General features: G+C 32.4%; 1 protein-coding gene across 1 annotated transcript in view; it reads right to left on the bottom strand.

Annotated features, from left to right (window-relative positions):
- The window catches only part of dpr1 (defective proboscis extension response 1), a 303,032-nt gene that overhangs the window by 192,482 nt on the left and 96,050 nt on the right, over positions 1-14,500 (bottom strand). The window lies entirely within an intron of this gene.

The following is a 14,500-nucleotide window of genomic DNA, read 5'->3' as shown; positions in this document are numbered from 1 at the left end:
CTTATTTATAACTTATTTATACTTACGATCGTATATTACGTAATTGACTACAATTATATTACTGAAACTCTAAATAATTATTTTTTTATTTTTTAACTAATTGTTTAGTGTTCACAATTGTGGTTTTTCTCAATTTTCTTAAATATTCTCTTTATGTTTATTCTTATTGCTTATATTTCTTGGTATTGTTTTATTTTTTAATTAATTTTGTTTCATTCCTTTAAGCGTGCTGCGCGTGTTACTTATCTTTTATTTCATCTTTTATCTTTTGTCTATCAGCATCACGGAAAAGCATTAACAATAAACTTCAAGAATTTCGAGAGATGCGAGTATCCATTTAACATTATTTAGAAGGGATAATTAAAATGTATAATATATACTTATGAAAAAATCACTTATTTTTAAATATTATTTGAAATGAGAATTAATAAGAAATGTGCTGAGTTTGTTAAATCGCGTAATGATCTATATCTTTTGTAGAACTTGTTAATTGTGGAAGAGGATCAAGATACTTTATTCAACCAGAAGTTAATTTCGTGTGTCTACAAAGAGTAGGATAATTTCTGGAGTCGAGACCAGCATGCCAACGTGGCCATTTCGCGAAAACTTTTCTTTGCTCCAGTTAGCACCTTTTTCATATTCATTTCGGCTTGTTTAATTGCGGAGAATCGCGTCTGTCCCTGTTTGTTCGACACCGGCGAGATTCATGACGTTAAGCGCCTCCCAACTGCGCTGAAAAATGAAGAATCTAGCCCGGTGTCCCGACCTACATTTAGCCTCATTTGTTACAAACGTCTAACGACTTTATCGGAAGTCGAACAAGTCTCTAGAATTTCAAGATAATCGGAAGTTACGAACTTATTTCTCAATTGAATGCACAGAAAAGCTGCAATATTGATATTTCCAAGTTATTATAACAAATTCAAGAATTTCAACATCTGTGGGTAGAAAATACAACTTGATGACGTTTATATTTCGTATTTATCATTATCCGTCATATTCTATCAATATTTTTCTAACGAAACAATTTTTGAAGTTCTTATTTTCGTATTATAATAGAAAACGATATCAATTAAATTTCTGGATGTAATAATATTGAAAGGTTTGCCTTTACCTTAATGAAACCTTATTGAAAACCTTAATGAAACGTTATTAGAAGAACTGGCATTGAATTATAATACTATCATGAAAAAATTGAACTTAGGTTTGTCAAAATTTCTTGCTAAACAAAATTAAAATGGAAATTGTATATTAAATTCTTTTTGTAGATAATATACAGTTATAAGCAAAGGATGTTTAAAAATAAATATAATCTTATAACGACTTAATTTAGATAAAGATATGATATCTGCGACGAGTCCTATGGGACATGACTTTTGCAATCTATCTATTTAACTGGCCAGCTTCGGGATGCCTAGTGACCGAGCACGTATTTATAATTTAACTTGCTAGTTTAGAAACTTTAAATTATGTCGGCCGACGTGCGGATCAGTTACACTGGTCGCTCGCGGCTACGCGAATAATGAGAATTTCAATATTCATATCTAGCCTTAAGGCTGCTATAATGCCCGGACCCTTGACGAATCTACATAAGATAAAAATTTCATTTAAGGAAAGCATTAGCTGATAAGTTGTTTGCAAAACGTATTCCGTCCTACTAAAGTGGAAATTCCTCACAATTACGCCGTAGTTGATTTTGAAATTTCATTATGCTCCATTTACGAATTACGCGGAAACTTGTAATATTTAACATATATATCTGAAGTATACGTGTAATGTTTATAATTAAATATTCAATTTTATATCGATAATCGGAACAGATTTTATAATTAAGATTTTAGATTAAGATTTTATAATTTCTATTTATTTTTGAAATTTTAATTATAATCCGAAAATTATAATTCTTATAATTATTGCAATTTAAAATGCTTGCGAAACAATTATGCTTCTGAGGTTGTTTAGGAAAGATATGTATATATTTATTATTGGGACATAAAAGGATATAACTTTTGCTCATGCGGGGAATTAAAAGATAAAGCGCCGTTGCAAGTTTGAGAGCATCTACTAGAATTTAGGTCGTCCCATAAATTAAGGTTCTTTATGAAAATTAAATGCCTTTTCCCAGAAAAAGACGCGAGAAAAGACGTGAGAAAAGACGCAAGTTTGTGAATATATATCCGTTGGATTTTTCATGGAGATTTAACGCGATTGCTTGCCTTGCTCTGGCATGAACCTCGCACACGCGACTTTCATATATCGTATAAACGTGGTGGCACATGCACAAGTTCGAATAATTCAATTCTTTCTCTTTTGGCCGCTGAGAGTTGCTTTACGTTCGTACTGAAAGCATGCGCGTTTTGGTCCCATTCGCTCAATATCGCGAGAAAGTATTATTTCAGTTAGGAAGAAGCTCCAGACACTCTCGTAAAGTCGATCAAGGAAGCTGCAACGTAATTTCGAGTGTGCAATTTTATTGCATAAGCCTGGCACTTGTAAAATCCGTAGTATTTATAAATGGAAAATATACATATATCAAAGAATATATATAAAAGAAAATTTCAATATTTCTTTATATAATCTCTATGTAATGATTTGTATATTATTTTGTGCATATTATGTATATTTTTATCGTAGTATTTTTAAATTTACAATTTTTTCTCAAGGTTATTGTATAAGAAGAAATTGAATTAATAGGAGCGTTTTATCTTCAAAAATCAATGTTGAATTTCTTGCAAAGTTTAATTTTCGTATCAATTATAATTTTTAAATTTTCTGAATAGGTCTATAATATTTCATCTTCATTTTATATTAAGCTGAAATTAAATTATAAGCTAATCGACTTCTATTTATGTTTACGCTTCATTTATGTTTTTTAGAGATAATATTAAATTTTTGTTTAAATTATCTTTATACTCTTATATTTAAATTAACCGATCTGAAGAAAAAGTTATTTTAAAATAATAAAAATTTTTTTTAATGTTAAAATTTATAAGAATAGTTGTATTATCTTTATAAAAAGCTATACAATAAACTAATTTTCGCGAAAGCAAAGTTAGTTTTGATTGTACAGAAGATGTACGTACGTGTATTTCAACGAGTTCGAGCGAAAACGTACAAATGTAGGCTATAGATCGGAAAAGATAAACAAGCTTGTCTTAAATATTTGCTATCTCTCGCAGAGGTAAAAATATGGAGTGCGAGTATGTAGATATAGAATAAACGCTCTTCAACTGCATTTGCGCGCATATATGCAACGTAAATATCCTTTCTGTTCTGTCAACTTTTGACGTGCGGCGTGTGCTTTCGCAGAATGGCTTTTGTTACCGTAAAAGAATAAAGCATTTTTGACAGTAGTTTTATTTCTGGTACAATTGAAGAACGCGATTATTTTTTTAAATGCATATTATTTCTCTTTATTGTGAATTTATAATATTCCCAATGTACAATTTTCTAGAAAGACTTCTAGACTTCTAATAATTATATTTCATTATATATAAAAAGAATATGGCAATTGATTTTGTGCAGAGATCGTTTGTCTTTTTTTTCATTTATTTTACATTTTTATTACTATAATGGTACGTGATAAAGCGGTAATAGTCATACGGGTTACACGTTTAGTAACCTTGCGAAAGAAAACCAGAGGTCCGAAAAGACCAATTATTCGATATTGCTGACTGCGAAATAGATGGAAAACGAGACTGGGACTAGCAGGCATGATTATATTCCGTGTTCACGCTGACCAATGAAATTTTTGAAAAGCCCTCGCATGCATGCGAGGAATTGGATTGTACGAGCGAGTCCAAATAGCCGAGTACTTTGGGATACGAAGAATATTCGGTCGGATCACTTGGGGAACTTGTTCAGATTGATCGCGAACGAATGGCAGCGCCTTACTTCCTCGCGATTTCCCTTATCTGTCATCGGCTTGATGTCGATGAGAAACTTGAGCGAAAAGAATTTGGGATTGCAGTCAATAAATCAAAGTTACAAGATCGGGGTTGAACTTTCACGTACTGGTAAATTCTTCTTTTGTGCAAGAAAATTACTTTAGTCGCCGAATAAAATAAGTGTTATTAGTGTTGAAAATAATTTAGCTAGCATTATGATAATTTCTTTATTTAATGACAGTTTATATATTTATACATTATTTTTTCATCTAGAAATATTCTTTCTAAAGATAGAAATATTCTTTCTACTAGTTTTAGTATTGTTTTGCGAAATTATTTTATCTATAAAACAGTAATTACTTTGCACCATAATATATATGCATTATATGCATTATATGCATTATTAAAAGAAAAAAATAAATCAATGAGCAGGGTATTAATAATTTTATGGAAACCTCGTAGATCAAGTACAATTTAATATTATTGATGAGAGCTTTTTTAGTTGTTTTAAATGTTTCAAAACTAATCCGGGAATGACTATCTTTATATTTTAAGTCACATCGAGAGAACGTAACAAAACTCTACGCATTACTTTTTTCTCTCCGCTTTACTCGGAGCAGGATTATTAAAGTGCCTTCTTCACATTTAGAGGAGCGAATTTTGTTGAAATATATAGTTGAAGTATCAATGTTATTTCTCGCTTGATCAATACAAAAATATCGACAAGTGAGAGTAAGATATTAGACCGCTATAAAAACATTCAAAAAAGAGATTTTTTTCTCATTTAAACAAAATCTATCTTTATTTCAAATCTTTTACAGAATAAATACTTGTGAAACATATTACCAAAATATAAATATTCTTTCTAAAATAATGAATAAGTCTTCTTATGAATATTGTAATCAATAAAATAGCAATTTTTTTCTTCTTCTATTTTTTTTCTAAAATGCGTGAAGATTCAGCTTTAATAAATGATTCAACTTTTAATAAATGATTCAACTTTCAGAACAATTTTCAGACATATTTGTTGAAACAAGAGAATTATTTTATATAGAATTGAACATTTTAAGATATTACACACAAAACTATTTTAATGCAGAAATTTTCTGATGATTATAATTTTGTTCGTATTTAATATTAATCATTTTCGCTATTGAATCAGTATAGTCGAATTCAGAACTAAATGATAGAATGTGTGTGAATGCTTTATAAAAACTGTTAATCTCTTATAGAACGCTTAGGAAGATTAGGCTAATCATGAACGCGAGAATTAATAAAATTGACCCATGCATTGTATAATGTACATTTGACAATCACGAATATATGCCGATCGAATAGATTAACAGTAGTAATAGGATGAATTATACCGATGATTGATTTCGTTAACTTTAAATCAACAATTCATTGATTTTTATGTAGATGTCATAATGTTATCAGCGTTTCTGCATATCACACTTTTAAAACAAATAGAAACAAGAGATAAATAACTATTTAAAATTAATACAATTTTTAATTTCTATTAATTTTTCTCTTTTTTTTTTGTATCATGTGTATATGTAAATACAATAAAAGGGATAAATAGAGTGTTATAACAGTCTAGATTTGATTAATCTATTAGTATTACACGAAATCGTAATTGTTACAGACTTTACCTTCTCTTCGTTTTGGCTCATTGGCCTAGGTTTCGTAAAGACCATTATTATTAATGTCAAGTGTCACTTTGGTTTACGAGTGCAATATGCGGCCAGTATAAAAATGTCACTGCGAAGAAGAGATTTTATCGTACGGCATTATCGCGCCGACGACTGTGTACGCTTAAGTTTTACGCATAAAGTATGCGAATGTTCTTTCATAACTACGCGAAGAGCGTTGGAGTAAGCCGATATACATCATGAAAATTCTTCAGAAAAATTGTGGTTAGACATAATACGGATGTTTTAGTAACTCTTTAATACTGTACTTTAATTACTAAAACCATAATTAGATGGATGAACACGAAACTTGGAAATTCGTTTTTCTATTCGTTTTTCTTTGTCACAAAATTTATAAATTATAATTTTAATTAAATGTAATCAATTCTGGATAAGTTAAAATACTTTGAAAATTTGCAATTTTTATGTGAAAGCTTAAGTCTCAAGCCGTGAGAAATATGTTGCGGTTGTAACTTTTTTCTGACATTCCGTTAATTCATTTAATTTTTTATCTTGTTTGCTAAAGATATAAATTAATATATGTCACTCTTTAAAATAGCGACAGAAGATATTCGCGCAAGAAAAAAAGGTAACTTTAAAAGAGAGACATGCACATATAAAATTATAAAAAATAATTATAAGAATAATTATAAAAAATAATTATAGAACTTCCATGTGATAAATGTGAGATAATAACGCAATGATATAAAAAATTTTAACAATCAATATTATCACAAAGTTAAATATACAATTGACTTTATTTCGTATAAAGCATACAAAGCGTTTACTATTTATGTGTTTGCAGAGATTTTCTTTTTTATTGGAAAATATTTTTTATTGAAGTTATATCAATAATTGAAAACTCATAGCATTTTATCTTTTTGCATACACATTTCTCTTTAATAGTGATTAAATTTTAGTTTTGTATTTTTAGTAGATAAAAGATATGTCGGTTTTTAGTCGAATCTTCAAGAATTTTGTAGAATTCGTTATTTTAATTTTTTAATCCCGTAGAACGATGTAATATATGTAGGTTGCACTTTTAATGAAGCCCCGCCCAGGCGCAGGAACACGTTGCATAATTTCTCTCGGCTGACTTATCGCGGATTCGACTGCTAGCCGACGAAATGGATTTCCTCACCTCCGGTTCGTGCGAGTCAGGAAATATGCTCGACGCTTATGGTGACGTATGGCGCGTATAAGAAGAGAAAAAAGAATAAAGTCCTGACTGCTGCCGGCTCGATTTATCGCGGATTTTTTTGCCCACCGAGCAGGGAGGCGATTAATTAGCAGCTCGACCGAAACCATCAGCGTGGACTCGAAACCGAAGCTCCCTTCGCGAATTAATTCGCTTGATATGACTTGAAATTGAGATTTATCCCATGCGAATTGGATTACACACAACACGCGCTTTCGTCTGTACTCGTCACGTGCAATCACGGACTCGTCAGGAGTTGGTTAATTGCCTGCTACATCCATCCGCGGTATGTTGGCTTACGGGTCGTTTCTAAAAAGATCATGACTCGTAAAAAATTCGTAGTACATGAATTCGTAATAATTGCTTCTATCTAATATGATTTTTATTTTTTTTAAAGATCAATAAATTATCATTGATATGAATTATATCATGTTCGCGTTTCCATAAAATTATTAATACCCTGCTCATTGATTGCTCATTGATATGTGATTGAATATATTTTCTTCGATAATTCTCATATGTAATAAAATGTTATAATTGAAAAGGAATGCAATTCATAATAAACACAATGATTCTTTTAAAAAAAGTAAAATATTTATAAATTAATAAAGTTAGTTTTTTTTCTGAAAATCCTATACATTTAATAAAAATGTCACGTAATAAACATTTGATGATAAAATATAACATGATTTGATTGTACCCTTATTATTTCTTAATGTAAAACATTGCATATGAAAAACTTTGAATGACAATTAAAAGATTTGAGAATCCTTTAATTGAATCCTTTGTTGCATGACGTGATTGCTAAAACGCCAAACAAACATTTACGCGTAAAATGATGTTCATAAATGTTTTATGTAAAATATATAGACGTAATATTACTTCATGTGACGCTCGACCGCATCTATCATTTTGAACGATGTCATTTGTTCCAGTCGAGAGCAACGTCGTGGAAGTGGATTGGTCACATGTACTTGATCGCCGATTATCTCAAGCGACTTGCTTAGAGAAAGAAAAGGAAACTCCTTTTCTTGACGCAGAAAAGTTTCCATGGAACTCAGAAAAAAGATTTAAAAAGAGCATAGTTGCTCTTTCTCCTTGCTTCACCGTTGAGATTAATGCAGTCACCGTAGTGTAACTTATATGAAATGCGAAGTTAAGTACGTGAAATGAGAAGTTGGGTACGAAACCTTTGCATGTAACTCTACTCATTTTTGTCCAATTTAATATGCCTCTCTCGCGACAACGCATAATGAGAAGAAAAATATTGTAGAATTGAGTTTCGGCAGAGAATTCCTCGACAAGTGTGACGTGATAATTTTGTGTTTTTAAAGATAACATATTCCGTAATTTCAAGTTAAAATTTCGAAATTTATTTTTTGAAACGTATTTTATTTTTTTACATACATGCTAAAATAATGAGGGAAAAAAGAAGGTTGGAATATATCGAGTCTAAGATATGATTCTAAAAATTTTTTAAAATGTCAAAAATGAATTAAAAGATATATATATATATATATATATATATATATATATATATATTATAATTTTGCGTAAAAAGAGCATAAGAAAATGTTGTTATCTCATATGCTTCCTTTATAATATTTTTCAATATAATATTTCGAATAATTTTCAATATATAAAATGATATTGATCAAGCAATATCTATTTTTCGGTTAGGCAAATCAAATGTTTATGAGATATACAACATTGCTCGAATAGAGTATTTTCTCTTCAACATCGCTGATCCGGCAGTACCAGTTCTCAGTTCTATCTATAAAGTATCACGATGCGGTGCTTTGCGATAGGAGGATGCCCCTGCAAAATGGAGCATCCTCGGAGTCCTGTTTCCGTTCGCGTTAGCTAAAGTTGCGCCAATGCGGGGGTTCGAAATTCCATCGCGCGCGAGAGATGTGGCAGCGCGCAAGAAGCGAGAGAATACCGAATTCCCAGCGAAGCCCGACAACTATTGCCATGGTTCCGAAGCCGAGCACAGTTGCGAACTCTCGTGCGACTCCCCATTTCGGTCGCGAGACAAGAAAGCGGCACGGCTCGACGCGGGTTGCCAAGCGTTACTATCTTCGCGAACGTAAGCACGATGGCACGTGACTTCATCGTAGCACGTCTTACAATTTGCGGTTTGAAGTAGCATGAAAAGGCGATTGTTCGCCGAGACCACGCAAAACTTTCTCGAGCTTTTTATCTTACTCGAATTTCATTGTGGGAACTCGCGACCCTCGTGATGGTCCAACCAAGAAGTTGAAGTTCATGGCACATGCATCGTTTCACTTAAATGATGCGACTCATTTGCCGGTTCTTTCGCGCGCCCTCTCGCCATTTTCCCACACCGTAATGATCTCCGAAGAGAAATCGTCACCTCTTACTACACGTTTAGTTAACTTTTTTTTCATGCCATCTTTAAAAACGTTAGTTTATTCGTTCTTGCGGTAATAGTTTATTTATAGTGTTTATTATACAATGTAGTTTCTTTTAGTGAAGAGAATCTTTGTCGAAATTCTAGACTTATTTTACGTTGCTCGAATGACTTTGCTCGGAACGCGATTATTTCGATAAGAAAGCACGAGAGCGCAAAGTTAGACGAATCACTGAAAATGTAACAGCGGTCCTCGAACGCGGCGGTTAATGCACTTCCCATTATCTCACTGAGAGCGCATAAAGGACCCCTCGTCGGAGTTCTAATCGCGAGTGTCAAGTTGAATCGGGCTGCACCGCCGACTGTACTCAACGGCAATAAAAGTGAAACGTATGAAGGGAGACAATCCAATTACTCCCATCCACCGGCACGAAACGATGCTTATCGACTTCGCCAGAGGTGGAACGTATTATTTTCTACTTTGTCGGGTTTCTGTATTATCCTTCCCTCCCTTTTCCTCCCCCCCCCGCGCGTTCCCTTAGTAACCAGATCACAATTCATCATAAGTTTAGCATTGGAGGTCGCTCGGTATAACGTAGAAAAGATTTTTATCCTTAATCGTTTCTTCGTCTGTACGAGATATGCATTACGACTTTAAAAGATTCTCCAGAGTCCGTTATCCCATCTCCATCTTGCCTCTTGCGCTCTACGCGGAAATCGTAATTCCCATCCACTGTACACTGCGCATGTGTGCATGTGTGTGTGTGTGTACGTATGTATCCAATATGTGTCCGAAGGAATAATAATTTAATGCTCTCTATTGCTCGCAAATTGCACGACTGCAGCGCGGCGGAGCGCCATTTCCACCGTTCATATAGACGACTTATTTCGAACAATTGGAAATTGAAGGCTGATCGCGTATGCGCGTGCATTAAGTCCATACGAATGGCAACGGCCGTTTCGCGCAAGATCTCGTTTACCGGAAATCTCGATGTAGCTTGCGCGTATGTCTGATATTGCCTTCGTGACCGATATTAACTACTTACTGGGTAATTTGAGATTATTCGATATTCATGAGACTAGATGCACTTTGTCCTATGTATTTTCTCGGGGTTAGGATTAATGATGGTCCTTCTATTGGGAATGATAAATACAAGCGATCTCTGAATAGCCATTGGAAGTAAAAGTTAGTCTTTGATAAAGGATCAGGCATATTTTTAATAAAATTATGATAGATTTTATAGACCAATTTATACTTTATTGAGATTTTATATCTTAATCAATTTTAAAAATAAAGATATTTAAAAATTTTATATGAGTTTGTAATTTTTTTATTCTATGAAGTAATGTAAGTTTACACATATTACAGTTACAGTTAAATTAATTTTGGTTAATAAGAATATGTTTGTTATGAAAGAAAAATTATTATTAAATGTAGTTAAGGTTAAACATATAATTACTGTTTACATAACTGTTTCTCATTAGCCATATTGTCTATTTATATTATATCAAAAATTTTTTCTTTGTTAATATTTAAATTAATGTTTTTATGTGATAACGCGGTACAATCTGCACATTTCTGCTCATATATGTACTACTTTTTATTAAATTTAGAACGTAAATGATTTTTTATTCTTAAACGTATAAATAAATATTATAAGGAAGATAAAGCCTTTAAAAGTACACGTGGGAAAGATAAGAAAAGATAAGGCATGATCATATGTATTAATCAGGCCAGAGCAAGAAAGAATCGAAATTACCTTGTTGAATAATGTTACGCGCAGCAATAATGTAAAGGCAATTTAAAACAGGTCAGACAAAATCAATAATTGGGCGAGAATCTGGAATCGTTTATTCGCAGAGGAACAAAATAAATATTGTTCACTAATGCATGCATTGCCACCGTGTTATTCTTTTTTACTTTACATCGGGACATGTTTGCTACTCAATTTACATGGAAATCGGCGCGCTTACATGAGAGTTTAAATATTCACGCGTGAAATGTTTATAAAACATGCGCCTTCGCTTACTTCTCTAACCACGTGCGGTCTCGTCGAGAAAAAAATCCATATCATTATGGATGCGCGCGGCTAGATGGTAAAAATCCTGAGAAAAGGAACGTGTTGGCGGACAATCGCACCTCGAAGACGTTAGGGAAACGTCGATGTTCGTGCACCGCCGCTTCAGCAATAAAGTAAAGTCGAAACTTTTCCAATCAAGCGAGCTCGCGTGCGGAAAGAAATCGATCCTTGGTCTAGTCACGTTCCGATTAATCTCACTTTTACTCCGTTTAAAACTACCATTAAATGTTTTTTTTTTTCGAGGCAAAGGAGTTGCGTAGACGGGTTTGCATTTTGAAGAAAGCGTATGATAAATTAAGTCAAATTATCTTCCATTATAAATTACTATGAATGAATGCACGGAAGCATAGTATTTAGACTCTCGACTTTAGGAATGTATATAGTTAATGTGATATTTGATATCAAAACATCTTAAATTTTCTTGGTTTCTTAGCTTTTTAAATTTTATAGTAAGAATTATTTTAATATTTGTACTTTTTTTTTAGTTTTTAGTTTTTACGAGTTTAATATTCTCGGTTATCATATCTTTATTATCGAAGAATTGAGGTTTCCCGAAATCTTTCAAAATAGGAATAAATATTATAACAAGAAAAAGTGATTGTATTTGATTGGAAAAGTCAATAGAAAAAGTAGTTTAACAGCTACAAATACTCTTTTCCCGTCAAGCCGCAGCGTAACGAGCAAGACGAAAACACGCTTCGTCAATTTGTTCGAGCACTACGTGAGCGATGTGGTACAGTGCGTGTAATTCAAGAGCGACGGAGCCGGAGGTGTTTTTCTTCACGAGATTCGATCGGCGATTTACTATGGGATCTTCAAACACCGATTTGCGGCATACGTAAATGTGCGCGTTACGTATTCGTCGTGTGCAAAATAAATTAAACGCCCGTTCGTTCAGTCGATATACGATTGATAGGAGGTAGAAGCGAAAGCGTGATAGAAAATTCTTGCTGGAAACTTTCCAATCCGACGTCGCTTCGGCAACGTTTCTCAGAGATCTTCGACTCTCGAAAATGTGCGTCACGGGGGATCGACATTTTTTTCCTAACGCCTCCGTAGAAATTTCGTATTATTCGAGACTGGAGATTGCTCGGGGAACTTCGGCTGTTGGAAAACTTCCGCAACCTCGCGAAATTTCGACGAGAACTTGCGGCATTACATTGACCGTTACGCAATGTATGGAGATCCATTTTCTAAATGGAATTTTACGGATCTTACGGTCCTTAAATTATCTGCTATCGTTAAATTATTTTTAAATGTAAATTAAATAAACTTTTATTTTTCTGTATTAATGTATATTAAATTTAAAATATAATTACAAAGGAAAACTTTGTTTTATAATTATAAAAGAATTATTATACAATTTTGCTTTTTCTGTAACGTATGGTTTTTTAATAATTAAATATAAAATTGAATGCATTTGTATATATGAATATTATGAAAAAAATGTCTTATTGTTAGTATACCAACAAAAAGTTTTGTTCCATTAATATGAACCGTAATGTCGTTACACTCACCAAAATACAATGTTAAATCGCTCCTATTGATATCATATCACACTTCGCAATGGTTTTTACGAATATACCAACTCCGTTATCGTTATGATTTTAGTTCCGTTGGCACGGATTTTACACACAACGTATGCATGGTTAATGGTTTTTGCAATGCTGAAAGGATTTTAGTTTTCGAGCGCTGGCAATCGCCATTAGATTCATCACGGGCAGTTCCGTGCACTATATCGCATCGATTGCCATAAATTAGTGGGATGCCCCGGTTTTCCAATTCCCAGAGCTTTTCATTATTTTTCGCGAGACACGCGTGTACATAACTGCAGATATCTTTTAATGGCCCGGCCATGCAGCTTTCCGGGATATAATTAAATGTAGCGACATGCGGCGTCATTGTGAAACGTTATGTCCGTGTTTTATTTCTTTGTCCATGAACAATCCTCTAATTAGAGTATCGCGGGTTAGCATCTGCTCAAATCTGCCGTAATTGTCATATATCATTTAATTACTAATGTTAGCTCTAAAACTGATGTGTAAATAAAATATATGATGCAATATTTTAACACAGTGAAATACAATCTAATATATGTATAATATTTATGTGTTATATTATATTGTATTATATATGTTTACAGATTCAAATTTTTCATATATTGGAACAAATGAAAAAAATTATAATATTAAGTTTATATTGTAAGTTTATACTATAGCGATTTATGATTATATTTAAGATGCATTTTCATGCTATTATGTGAAATTTTTGATTTACACTTAAAGGAAATTTAATACTTGTTTGATATATCAGCAGATTATTTTTATTGTTAAAACACCAAGTTCCTTCTATAATCACAAATTAACATTTTGAATTATTTAAGATACGTTCCATTTTAAATAAAACAAGAAATATGATTCTTTATTTTTTATTCAGTATATTTCGAACCAAAGTAACATTGCTTAAATTATTGAAGGACAAATGATGACATTCGACAAGAATGAAAGAGAATAGCGTGATTTAATATGATAATAATTAATTGACAGTGACTTCGTGAATACATGTCGGCGTTTGCCGCACTGAGACCATTGCATTATGCTGTTACATAACAAATGAAATTGTAGCTAGAATTCTACGAAGTAATGCCGAGGAAAGTTTGTCTTATAGAAACTCCGGTAATTAAACTAAAGTAAAGCGGCGTTGGTGCACGACGTTGCGTTACACATTTATCCGTCTAATTTTGGTAAACTGTAATTTAACAGCAGACGTGAGTGTTTCGTTCAACCACATCTCTGGGAGTTCATCTCGTTTCCGTTCAATGAACTTTCACACTGGAAGAGTGATACGTTCACCGGTTGCATTGGCATGCACACAATGCGTTTTCAAAATTGTATACAGTTTACGCTCGGATTTGATTCGTGATAAGGTTTAAAACAATATTGTGAAGTGCAATCAAAAAAAGAATGTCAGGAATTTGAATAAGATAGTAAATTATTCAACTTGTGATGGTTTGTTTATACTATTTAATTTGTTATAAAGTTAATTAATTTAACGTCAAAATAATTATTATTGGAAAAAATTTTAAATTATTATTTTATATAAAAATTTTGTATCGCATATTGTCTAATGACAAATATAAAAAATGTAAATTATAATTGTTACTGTTCTAGGTTGATATTAAATGAAGTTGTTAATTGAAATGCATTGCAACGAAGTTTAATATTTAGTGAATTATTAAATTTTTTTTAATTAGCAGCATATTTTTAACA

Source organism: Pogonomyrmex barbatus, unplaced genomic scaffold (genome assembly GCF_055798465.1).
Source record: "Pogonomyrmex barbatus isolate J1 unplaced genomic scaffold, ASM5579846v1 scaffold3, whole genome shotgun sequence".
Taxonomy (NCBI): domain Eukaryota; kingdom Metazoa; phylum Arthropoda; class Insecta; order Hymenoptera; family Formicidae; genus Pogonomyrmex; species Pogonomyrmex barbatus.
Note: the sequence above shows the minus strand (reverse complement) of the source record. Positions and strands in the feature narration are given on the sequence as shown.